Raw genomic sequence first — 13,870 nt, 5'->3', positions numbered from 1 at the left:
TTTTACCTGGTACCTTGCTGTGAAATATAAGTATGATTTTAAAGATCCTGAAACAGAAAGAAGAAAAGTTTATCGGACACGTAATCAAGATTCCGAAGAAGATTAGGTAAGTTAGTATTTTTAATTATTTGAAGATATTATTTTTATGCATTGTTCTAAATGTAAGGTGGAAGTAAAGGAATTTGGTATTATTGGGAAAATTGTTATTAGCAATGATTTAGTTTAAAGTAATTAGGATTGTAAGGTAATTTTTATTAATTTAATGTATGTGCTCATTTATATTTTAAGTAGTGTTTTTGAATTTAATTATATTTTAATTAAATGATAGTTATTTTGTGAATTTTATGTTTGTAGGAATTTGGTATACGTTTTAGTTGAAGTAAACGTGCATGGAAATAATTTAAATATCTGACACTAAGTATTTGTAATGGTTGCGGTATGAATTCGTTGGTGACGTTTATAATATAATAGATGATTTAGAGGTAAAAGTTTTTGGATATTTTATTTATCTTATATGTGGAAATGTTCATATTTGGAAAGGGTAAATACGTTTTCGCGATCAGGTAATTTCTGAGAAAATTGTCATGTATTTTCGTGAAATTTTTCTAATTTATGAGAAAAAAGCAGTGTACATGGATATAGTGAAGAGTGTGCGCAATGCCATTTTTGTGCAATTCTGGGATGTTTTTTTAAGTAAAAATAAGTCGGCGTGTACATGGTTTATGTGTATGTGTTATTTTGAAAAACGCGTAAGGAGTATGGTATTGTGCACTTTTTCCCAATTTTGCAGTGAATATTTGTCATGATTAAGCAGTTTTGTTAGATAAAATTTCTAGCATAAGTGTAATTCGGCTAGTAGATTGTTGGAAGAAGTGTTCAGTAGATAAAAAGAAAAGAAACATGTCTTTACTTCGTGAAGACAAAATGGCGGCGGGGAAAAAAAATAGAGGGTTGCTGTAGGAGAATTGGTCGCCAAATTTTCGCCAAAAAAACGCCAAGTTACCATAATGTAAAGATCAAACGAGAAATATTTAGAATTTCGTTTTGGACTAACATTTTATAAAATGTTCTTGAGAGATAGTTGAAATAAAATTATGGAAGCTGAAAAGAATGTGGAAGCGAATCTCCCTCAGCGAATATTTAAAAGATAGAAAAAAAAGTTCGCAAATTTCGTTGCATTTTCAAAACCTTTATCTGTACCTTTGTTTCCTGAAAAAGTATACATACATTACTGATGTAATTACTAGGAAGGAAATCGAATATTAGGCAGTGAAAAATAATCTAAACATCTGCATGCGTAACTGAACAATGCTGGAGTAGGCGTCTATCGTAAACAGGACATTATCGAAATTGCTATTCAGCTGAATGTAATAGAAAATTATCGTTAAGTATCTTTAATATTGAAAAGCATGTCTTGCAGTTTTGATGCAAGTCCACTGAAATCATAAATAGTTGTACCATGGTAACCAATAGTAAAAGCAGGCTTCGTAGAGCTTCAATTTTTAGACTTACGAGAATGGACCCTAATCAGTGGCGGATTCGCCAAAGAAATCGGCCCTGGCAGAAAAAAATATGTCGGCCGTAAGGCGCCATATGGAATGTCATTATACATATAAGTTATCATTGTCATAATCATAAAAAATAATGTCTTTGGATTATGGTAACTTGGCGATTTTTTGGCGAAAATTTGGCGACCAACTCTGCTACAGCAACCCTCTATTTTTTTTTTTTCGCCGCCATTTTGTCTTCACGAAGTAAGGACATGTTTCTTTTCTTTTTATTTACTCAACACTTTTTCCAACTATCTGCTAGCCGAATTACACTTATGCTAGAAATTTTATCTAACAAAACTGCTTAATCATGACAAATATTCACTGCAAAATTGGGAAAAAGTGCACAATACCATACTCCTTACGCGTTTTTCAGATTTGCACATACACAGTAACCATGTACACTTCGACTTATTTTTACTTAAAAAAACATCCCAGAATTGAACAAAAATGGCATTGCGCACACTCTTGACTTTATCCATCTAAACTGCCATTTTCTCATAAATTACAAAAACTTGCACGAAAATGCAGGAAAATTTTGTGAATCTTTAAACTCGGTAAAAAGCACATATATGAAATTACCTGATCGCGAAAAATTATATACCCTATCCAAGGATGAACATTTCCACGTATAATATAAATAAAATATCCAAAAACTTTTACCTCTAAATTATCTATTATAAACGTCAGCAACGAATTCATAACAAAACATTAAAAATGGTTACAAATACTTAGTGTCAAATATTTAAATTATTTCCATGCACGTTTACTTCCACTCAAACGTATACAAAATTGCTACAAACATATAATTCACAAAATAACTATCATTTAATTAAAATATAATTAAACCATGTTCACGTCGACTTATTTTTACTTAAAAACACATCCCAGAATTGCACAAAAATGGCATTGCGCACACTCTTCACTATATCCATGCACATTGCTTTTTTCTCATAAATTAGAAAAAATTCACAAAAATGCATGAAAATTTTGTGAATCTTTAAATTCGGTAAAAAGGACATATATGAAATTACCTGATCGCGAAAAAGTATATACCCTTTCCAAAGATGAGCATTTGCACGTATAAAATAAATAAAATATCCAAAAAGTTTTCCCTCTAAATTATCTATTATAAACCTCACCTACCAATTTCTAACGCAAACATTAAAAATCGTTCCAAATACTTAAATTCTTTCCATGCACATTTACTTCTACTCAAACGTATTCCAAAATGCTACAAACATATAACTCTCAAAATCACGATCATTAAATTAAAACATAATTAAATTAAAAAACACTGCTTAAAATATAAATAAGCACATACATTAAATTAATAAAAATTAGCTTACAATCCTAATTACTTTAAACTAAATCATTGCTAATAACAATTTTCCAATAATACCATATTAATTTATTTACTCCTTACATTTAGAACAATGCATAAAAATAATATTCCCAAATGATTAAAAATACTAACTTATCTAATCTTCCACAGAATCTTGAGTGCATGGCGGATCACAAAATGTCCATTTTCACCAGATTTCTTGCACCGCCATTCAAACTTATCTGTAATATCCTTCCTTCCACACAATCTCATTTCATTCCCACATGTTGGACATTCATACTTATCCGCAATTAATCCTACACTCATACACCATTCAACCAATTCTTTTGAATTATCAGATAAACGCATTAAAAATTTAGAATTCACTTTAGATAGCGCCATGCGATCCAAAAATTAATCAACAGTCTTTCACACAACACACAATGAAGCTTAATACAAAATAGTATAGTACTGCAGATATTTTTCTAAATTTACCCCCTTTTCCGATTAAAGAACTGTAATTCATCCATTAATGTCACATGACATATCTCATGATCTCTCATTTCCCTCACACAAAATTATGCGTAATCTGAACTGAGTACTTCTCACATTATTCCCAAAGTCCTAGGTAGTAACCTTTATCGCCTCCAAAATGTCGCCAAACTACCTGTTACCATATTCCAAAGATTAGCCAATAATGTTATAAAATAAAAATATACCTTTACAGAAAAGTAACTTTATTCACATATATATCTATATACAGGGTGCGGCAGCGTTAATAGCGTAATTTGACTTGCGTAGCACAATGACGTACTGCATGAATGCGCGCCAGCTCGTGCGGCATTGGTGCACTAATGAGCTGCCATTTTGAGTGTGACAATGCTATGGATCGTTGGAGTGCACAGTATCGTACCTTTGCTGTTGAAAGTTATTTCAAGACTAACTACTCTGTTATGGCTACCCAGCGTCTATTTCGGCAACATTTCAACTTGGGACGTTATGAGAAAGTTCCAGATGGACGGACCATTGCGACAGGCATTTCCAGCTAGAGTAAGTTCCCCTTTTAGTGACATTTCCTAGCCGCCTCGCTCACCTGATCTTTCATGTGCTGACTTTGGGGGCACCTGAAGCAAGAAGTTTTCCGAACACGTTGTGACACCATTCCTGAGTTGAAGGATCGCATCCGAACTGCCGTCGGCAATGTCCCAGGGAATACGTTACGCCGAGTTATGGCAAGCTTCTAACGCTGCCTAGATGAATGTGTTGTGCAGAGGGGGCATCATATTCAAGAAGTAATCCACGCAATGGACAATGACTTACACATTAATAAATGGCATAACTTTAACTATTAATTGACATAAGAGGTAATAAATAAATTACAGTTACTGCCTTATGGTGTCCTTTTAATATCCTACCATGAACGCTGCCGCACTCTATATAACAATAAATAACAGCTGCTAAATAATTATATAAACAAAACAGTGGTTGATTCATAAATTAGCCATTTAATTAATTTTTAATTCCATGTGCCTGGGCAAATATTTCCTCCATTATATCTTCAGTTTTTTTTTGCTTTAGCCAAAATATCCTCCTCTATGTTCAACAATAGTGGTGACTTCAAATTAGCTTGCTTCATAGTATTCCTAAATCTACTTTTTACAATTTTTAATTTTGAGAAAGCTCTTTCGCATTCAACTTGCGTTATAGATAGGTGATATAGGGTGAGTACAAAATTATAAGCAAAAAAGACATTGGTGTACGCATTACTATATAAATTATATTTCAAGAATAATTTATACACATACAAGACACAAGTTTTTCAAAAATTGCATATAGCTTTGGATGAATGTTCATTAATATATAGAGCATTCTCTCCTTCTGACTCAATATCAGATTCAAAATAATGATTTTCAATTGAATTTTTTAGTATTTACCATTTAATTGCTAGATCCTGATATTCATTCTCAAAATTATCAATTGTTACACTTGCATAGTGCCCTAATAATATAAATAAATAGTCGAAAGAGTTCGGCGACAATGGCTTCAAAATGTTTTTGGGATCGAGAAGTGATATGTCTTCACACAGCTTCCTGTGCCCTTAAAATTTACTTTCCATCGATGAAATGGTGTTATCCGTTATAAAATTAAAAACAGTAACTTCGAATTGTTTGATAGGGCAATTGAAATCCTAGTCGGACGATTCTTCTACGTCCATTAGTTTAACTTTTTGGCATTTTCTAGCAGGTGGTTCTTCTAAAATTATATCACAACCCAGCCTTTCTAGTTTATTATTGCAATCCATTGTAAACAATTTTGGAGCGTTAAATATTAAATCGAAGTTTCTAGAAATAGCTTTTGAAGAGCTTGTAGCCTCCCTAACCATATTTTTACGCTAGGATCTAATCTAATACTTTAGTCTGCAAATATTTCGTTACTGGCTCAGTATATTGAAATATTTTCAAATATACGTGAGCAGACAAAATTATTTCTAAAAAGTGATAATTTATCCGGAATAGATTTTACCATTTGTCCTATCTATGCATTTTGTATATCATTGGAAGATATGCTTTTGAGTGAAAAGTATTAATTTTACTTACTCTCTCTCACGCGCAGGACTGTCTCGCAGAGTCATCTGTATCGATTCGATCGTTCGAGTTTCTTGATCGGCCTGAAATCGCTCCGGCCCACCGGGCGCCTGCCGGCCCTATCCGCCACTGGTTAGAGTGAAAGATTTTTCTACCGTTTATGAGTCATCGGTAGATAAGACCACACAGGGTTGTAACGAAAGTTCTATATCAAAGTCGAATCACTCATAATCCAAAGGACGAGATGCATGGCCTGGAGGGTTTTCCATAAATTTTAATTAAACTTAATATTTACATATATACAATGTAGGCTAAAATGCCTGAATCGAATATTTAATGCTCAAGAGGCAAGAACTGAATAGTTCCAGCTTAAATCTAAATCGAATTCTATTGCGTAGTGCATCGAAATTCTACCTTCAAGAAGAAGTATATTTTTTTAAGTCACGTGTTTAGAAGGGGAAAGGTCAAGTAAGCCAATAGATGGACTCCTAACGACATCTCTTGGCGATATCAAAGAATATTCCTTAACACACTCCCCACCTGAACTCTGACAAGAGTTCATCTAACTCAGTTATACATACAATCAAGTACATAAATCACTATTCTATAAAAATATTAAAAAATACTAATTAGTCAAACACTTCAATTCCAATACAGGTATCAGATAATAAATGTTATAACTAATAAATGAACTAAATTTTAAAATATTTTCCACTTAATTGAACAAACTTAACTAAGGATATTCAATTTAATCATTAATAGACAAAAAAGGAAAAAAGCATAACTAAATCGTTAAAGTTCAAAATATCTAAAGTTCAAGAGGATATAGATGTTGAACAGTACGTTTTAAAATCCCATTACCAGTTTTTAATTCGAATGATCGGACTTTACCATCACGTCCAGGAATAATTTTTATGATTCTACCAAGTTTCCATAAGAGTTTGTTTTTATTATCTCCTTCGACTAAAACAACATCTCCTACTTTTAGTTCTGGTTGAAGTTGCGGATTCTTCAAGAAATGGGCAGTTCTAAGATCTAATAAATATTGTTGCTTCCATTTCCACCACAACTGTTTTAACAGCAATTCTTGATAACGCTTTCTTTTTAACAGCGTTTCTCTTGTCGTTTCGCTACCGATGATTCTAGCAAAGGTCAAAGGATACTTCAAATCAGTTTGTCCAATGTTTAAGAAGTGCATTGGAGTCAACGGTTGTGGCTCGTCATTGTCGTTGTAAACGTAACTTAGAGGTCGTGAATTAAGAACTGACTCCACTTCGATAAGTAGTGTAGACATTTCTTCGAAAGTCAACAATGCTTTTCCTACGATTTTTCTTAAACATTCTTTAACAGATCTAACAAGTCTCTCATAAAACCCTCCCCACCATGGGGCTCGTTCGATTATAAATTTCCAATGGATTCTTTCTTTGGCAATGAAATTCTTGAATTTGTCATCTTTTAAAACTTTCGAAAAATTCTCAAGTTCTTTCTTTGCCCTCTTAAAGGTCTTGGCGTTGTCAGAGTAGATGATTACGCAGTTTCCTCTTCTGCTCAAAAATCTGCGAAATGCAAGTAAAAAGGATTCTGTTGACATATCTGATACAAGTTCTAAGTGTACAGCTCGGGTTACTGCACAAACGAACAAAACAATATAGGATTTTCGAATGTCTTTAGAACTCTTTACGTAAACTGGTCCGGCGAAATCAATTCCACAGACTGCAAATGGAGGCGATTCTTGGATTCTATCCTTTGGTAAGGGTGCTGTCATCTGGTCTGCTGGTTTAGCTAAATATTTTTGGCAAATTATACAACCTTTTAATGCTTTTTTGACTAACTGTCGTCCTTTAGGAATCCAGAAGCGTGATCTGACTTTAGCTAAAGTTGCAGCAATTCCTCCATGCATTATCTTCTCATGTTCTTTGCATACAATCAGAATCATTAGTCGAGAATTTTTAGGTAAGATTATTGGATGTTTGTTATCTAGTGAGAAGTCAGAAAATTCCAGTCTTCCTCTCAACCTCATGATTTCCTTTTCATCAATGTAAGGAAGAAAATTATACAAAGGAGAATTTTTTCCAACTGAATTACCTTCTTTGAGGGATTTATATTCTTTGCAAAAAACTTCTTTTGCTCTGATCTTATCCAGAAATTTTCTGCTTCTTGTAACTCTTCAGCTGTGAGAGTTCCTTGAATGTCGCTAGTTTTTCTTAATTTTTTAATGAAACGTGTTGTGCAAGCAGTGACTCTTAACACCTTCTCTAATTTGCTATATTTTGATATGTCGAAAAGATCATCTGCACTTTTTTCGATTGTACATTCAAGTTGATGTATATCACCGGATCTCTTTCGGTATTCCAGCTTGTTTTCATCTATTGTTTCTTTAATATCTAATCTTGGCCAAAGTTCGTGAGGGAGTTGAAGCCATTGGGGACCTTGCGTCCAAATGGTCTCATTTATTAACTTGGAAATCTTCGTTCCCCGAGATACGAGATCTGCAGGGTTGTCGACACCTGGGCAATAATGCCAATCTTGAGGTGAACTCAATTTTTGTATTTCTTCGACACGATTCCTGACAAAGGGTTTGAAGGCTTCAGGTTGTTTCTGGATCCAAAAATAAGTAATTGTTGAGTCTGTCCAAAAATAGCACAGAATTCTCAATTTCAGTGCTTTTAGAATATTGCTGACTAACTTAACTGATAACAATGCCCCCATTAATTCTAACCTCGGTAAAGTAAGGGATTTTAGTGGGGCTACCCTATTTTTAGAAGAGACAAAGGTCGTTTTGATTTCTTTATTTTCTGTCGTGAAACGTAAATATGCGACTGTACCATAGGCTTTGACACTTGCATCTGAAAAGCAATGTAGTTCGAGATTTTCGACATTAATGTTCGAGTGCATGAAAAGGTAACGAGAGATGGAGAATTCAGCCATTTGAGGTAGCTCTTCACACCACCTTCTCCATTCAGAGGACAAATCTTCAGGTAACGGTTCATCCCAATCTATTTGTGACAACCAAATCTTCTGTATTAAGCACTTTATTCTAACAGTGAAAGGTCCTAAAATTCCAATCGGATCGAATATCCGACCCAACACTTGTAGAAGAAATCGTTTTGTTTCTATTGGTTTAGATGTGAAAGACAATAAGTTCCGAACATCAAAATATAGTAAGTCCTTTGAATTATCCCATGCCATACCTAAGACTTTAAATGGGAAATTTTCTCTATTAAAATCTTCAGGATTTTCATCTGGAACGATACCCTTTTTACCCACAATTCATGTAATCGTCTCGAGTTACTATGCCATTTGTGAAGCTGCATGCTTGCTTCCTTAAATATTTGGACCGATTCTAGACTCGTAGTTAATGCTTCATTGATCGTTGGTTGGCTTCCAATCACATCATCTACATATACTTTCTCATTCAAAAAGTTAACCGTTGTAGGATAAAGTTTATTATATTTTTTCAGATGATGTTTAATGGTAGCGGCTAATAGAAATGGACTACTATTTATTCCGAATAAAACTCTAGTGAACCTATATATGTCAGGAGAAATGGTTTCATCATTAGGGAAATCGGAAAACAGAAACCTGGTTGTGTCTCGATCCTTTTCATGTATGAGAATCTGTAAAAAGGCTTGTTTTATATCTGCGGTGAAGGCTATTAGATTATACTGAAATCTTAACAATATTTCGAATATTTCAGGGTATAAATTTGGCCCAACATGTAGACAATCATTTAAAGAAATGGATCCTGGGCCATGCGATGATGCATCATAAACAATACGTAATTTACTTGTAGCTCGATCCTCGCGTATAACTTCCCTATGTGGCAAGTAAAACACGACGTCCTCTTCATTTGAAATTTCTGAAACTGGTTCGATAATATTTTGTTTTAACTGATCTCTTAATACGTTCCTGTACTCGGAAAATAGATTAGGATCTTTTTTAAATCGTTTTCTAAGTCGATGAAATCTTTGTTCTGCGATTTCCCTATTATTATTTAGATTTGATGTGTCATGTTTCCAAGGCAATCTAACTTTATAGCGAGAATTTTCATATGTTATATTTGATTCGAAATATTCGACTACTTCATTTTCAGTTGAATCGAATTTTTCCCTCTTATCAATAAGTCCTGAGTTTTCCAAGTCCCAAAATTTTGTTATTTGTTTGGAAATCAAATCTTCCCCTACAACTACATTGAAAGCATCATCACCTTTTCGTCCATGTAGGCACCAGCCGAAAATAGTTTCCACTGCAACAAGATTTTTGCTTAAGTATTTAACGTGTCCCATTACTATGTTGTAATAATAATCTGCACCAATTAGAATGGCAATGGGTTTTTTACAGTCGGGAAAATCTGCGAGCAGCAAATTTTTTAATTGTCTGTTTTGCTTAATTTCTTCTGATTTAGGAGGAGGAATATCTGTACCTGATATATGATCAGTTACTAATAATTCAACTTCTATTCTAGAATCGGGAGAACTTCTATGTTCTAAAGTTAATTTAACTACGTCATAATTTTTTTGGATGGGAGAAGTATTCCCAAAAGTGTAGACAGTCAATTTTTCTTTTCTTATGACTTCGAGGTTTAACCTGTCCGCTAACTCGCGAGCACAAAAACTTTTCATACTTCCACTATCCAAGAGAAGTCTGGCAAACACCTTTTCCTTAGCTGTTTTAACTTTTATCGTGCAAGTCTGTAAAAGAATTGTATTATTTGCATTATGTGAAACGGCCGAAACAATTTCTTCTTTCTGTTCCTTAGTTTGTGTATCATTTTTCGAAATTGATATACTATCCTTTTTATCACTTGGTGTATTTTTAACTATCGAACTGGATTTAAAACATATGGCTTCTGAATGTTTACCTTTGCAAATTTTACAAACTTTAGTTTGGTGTTGCCGGCACTGTGAGATTTTGTGTTTAGGAGCCAGGCAAAGAAGATAACGCGCTTGTTTTTTTAAAATATCTCTCTTCTCATTAACTGTAAGGCATAAACAGGACTCTGAGTCATGGTTTTGAAAACAAAAAATGCAGTTTCCATTTGATGACGCAGCTGCCATAAATTCATGTGTGGTGACAGTTTGTTTATGTTTCAGCGTCGGTGGATATCTGTTAATACCTTTCATTTCCGGGTTTGACTTGCGTGGAAAGGATAACGAATTAATCTTTTCTCGCGATTCTATTTCTAATCGGAGAAAGTCTAGAAATTTGTTTAAATCATAGGTTGAAGGATTTTCAGTATTTGTACGATGAAATTCTAAAGTTATATCGTTCGGGACAATTTTCATCAAAATTGGAATAAACATGTTGGAATATGTTTCTGGTTTCACACCGAATGCTAAAAGGCTTCTGACTTGAACGTTAATTGTATCATAAAGTTTTCGCTATTTTCCCACTTCACTTGAACTTTGAACGGGATTTAAATTTAAGAGATTAGAAATGTGTGTATTGATAATAAGGTCACTTTGACCGAATCTATTTTTAAGAATGTCTATAGCAGAGTCATAATTAGCCTCTGAGATTGAGAGACCTTCTATGGCTGATGCTGCGTTTCCACATAAATAAGTTCTCAAATAATTAAATTTTTCTATCTTTGAAAGTGTAACATTGTCATGAATAGTGACCTTGAATGAATTCCAAAAATTCATCCAATCGTTATAATCTCCGGAAAATTTGTGAATTAACAGTTTGGGCAATTTCACATTGCCTTCAATCTGTCTTTTGGTTTCAACTTCTGTAGATGAATTATTTAAATTCGTGTTGATATTTTGAGTATTGTATTTCCTTAAATAACGGTTGATTTTAGACTTCGCTATTATTATTTTATCGTTATATTCCATAGAAGTGTTAATATCTGAATCTAATTTTGATTCATCTTCAATCAAATTTTGTATTTTTTCATTTAAATCATGTAGTTCCGTTTCTTTACTATTTAACAATTCCAAACAATTTTCTAACTCTTCTTGATTTTCTTCTTTTAAATACTCATTTACATTTTTAATAATTTGAGTTACAGAAGCACGTATATGTGCTCGATTCTTAATTAGTGTCTTCTGTTCCATTTTAATAAATTATCAAAGGAGACTTACCGTGAGAAGTCTTCGCTTACAAAGCTAATCCAAAAGGCGAAAAACACAAATTAATCAGATTCTTTTCTGTGACCGATGCACCATTATGTAACGAAAGTTCTATATCAAAGTCGAATCACTCATAATCCAAAGGACGAGATGCATGGCCTGGAGGGTTTTCCATAAATTTTAATTAAACTTAATATTTACATATATACAATGTAGGCTAAAATGCCTGAATCGAATATTTAATGCTCAAGAGGCAAGAACTGAATAGTTCCAGCTTAAATCTAAATCGAATTCTATTGCGTAGTGCATCGAAATTCTACCTTCAAGAAGAAGTATATTTTTTTAAGTCACGTGTTTAGAAGGGGAAAGGTCAAGTAAGCCAATAGATGGACTCCTAGCGCCATCTCTTGGCGATATCAAAGAATATTCCTTAACAGGGTATAAGCTAACGTTTGCTTTTGGTCCTTGCTCACAGCACAATGAATGATAAGATATCTAATTCAATGGTACGCTTATATGATGTGCTGTAATTCTGGGGAAAACAAGCTAGTACTACTACTACTACTACTACTACCGGAAAATTCTGCTCTGGATTTATATTTACTACTTGGCAAACTATTAGCCTTATTAAAACAAATTGTAACGTTCATATTATATATATGATTTTAATGTGCTTAGAATTTTTTTTACTTACAATATCTTAAACTTTCTATTAGGAGTTCCTATATTCAGTTATTTAACATTAAATGTATTTATACACTTAAGTCCATATTCAAGTTTGCTCTCATTTAAGTAATAACACTAACTCTGGTTTGGCAAAATCCTTAAGAACATAGTCGAACAGATAGTGTATTTAAGTAAGCATGCAGATAGCTATAAAGTAGATATGTAAAACTGTTAGAATATAACGCTGTTGTGTTTTAAGTTCGTATAATATTGTACATAGATCTAAAGGTACGTTAATATTAATCAATTAATCTTTATCTGAATGTCATAGTGCAGTAATCACATACTCTTGCGAAATGTATATATATAAAAAAAAAAAAAAAAAAAAAAAAAAAAAAAAAAAAAAAAAACTTATCCTGAGTATGTTGCAACTACGTTTTCGCGCAAAGAGGCAAACACAGTTAGCTCAAAGTTTTTTTTTTTATTCATTATGTGCTTCGACATTAGGCAGTAAACGGAGAGATCAATGAATATAACATTTTTCAAAGATTTAATTAATCTATTAGACTTTTACACGGTTTATTGAAAAGTTAAAATACTTTTTTGAAATTACCGAAGCTTCAGTTTCCAAAACAGGCGGATAAAACAAAAGTTTGAAAATCATTTGAATATTTGATTTTGATTGCACAACTACCAGATTCTAATTCTTCCCATACTCTTAGTGTGCTTTATATCGCCTTTATTCAAATTTAATCAAAGCTATTCTAAGTTAAAAAATTTTTGTCGCCCATAATTTAACAGTTTTATAAAGATAACGTTTGTAGAACTAAGGTATTCCGTCAATAATTTAGGTGCTGGTGTATTTAATTATGGCAAAGCACACTAGGGCTATCTGCCTAAGGGGAGGGATGCCTTCGTGGAGGACTTTCTAAGGGAAACTGGCTCGTTTACACGTTACACATGGGGAAAACCACGAAAACACCCATGCAGCCAGCCCGTTCGCGATTTTCGGACCTCGGACCGAACTACAGTGTTAAGCGACTTTACCGCTCGGCCGCTGGTGGGCCATTCAATAATTTAGGAATAGTGAACAAAGAATTCTTAACGAATAGCATGATTTTGGAATAAATAACTTACTTAGATTTAACTTTTTATCCCTCTTTGGTAATGTGAACATGGCATTACCTAGGCTTAAGAATTTTTGAATATTATACAGATAGTTAATCAAAAATCTCTTTGGTATTTATTTATTTATTCTCTTTCAACTGTGAGAGAAATGTTTTGCAAATTTGAATCTGTGGTATTTTTAAGTTGGTAAAATTCAAATGTTTCCGTAATGAACGCAGTTGACGAAATTTGGCAAATCACCTAAGAAACTGTAATAGAATTCAAGATTCTCAAAAGAACAGTTTCCATCACAATATTTAAATCTGTAATTGACTATTCTGTTTTTCCTGATTGAAAGAATAATTCATTAATTTTGAAATTTCCAAGAATAATACCAAAATTCTGTTTAGGAAAAGTTCATTACTATTTTTATGAAAGGACATAATAAAAATGATTTATTTTGAGAACTTGAAAGTGTAAAAATATTGCTCTAAATTCAGAGATAGCATTTTATACTTTCTAAATATATTAATTTGGTTGGGAATACCCATTGAAGTTTCCCCC

At 33.1% G+C, this 13,870-nt stretch overlaps 1 long non-coding RNA gene across 1 annotated transcript in view; it reads right to left on the bottom strand.

Annotated features, from left to right (window-relative positions):
• The window catches only part of LOC118201451 (uncharacterized), a 65,914-nt gene extending 53,995 nt beyond the window's left edge, over positions 1–11,919 (bottom strand). Inside the window, exon 1 of the long non-coding RNA XR_015038529.1 lies at positions 11,546–11,919. This is a non-coding gene — a long non-coding RNA (uncharacterized LOC118201451). The remainder of the gene's footprint in view (positions 1–11,545) is intronic.
• Between the last annotated feature and the right edge of the window lie 1,951 nt (positions 11,920–13,870).

Source organism: Stegodyphus dumicola, chromosome X1, assembly GCF_044657685.1.
Source record: "Stegodyphus dumicola isolate Sdum_Otavi_A_Nest chromosome X1, ASM4465768v1".
Taxonomy (NCBI): Eukaryota; Metazoa; Arthropoda; class Arachnida; order Araneae; family Eresidae; genus Stegodyphus; species Stegodyphus dumicola.
Note: the sequence above shows the minus strand (reverse complement) of the source record. Positions and strands in the feature narration are given on the sequence as shown.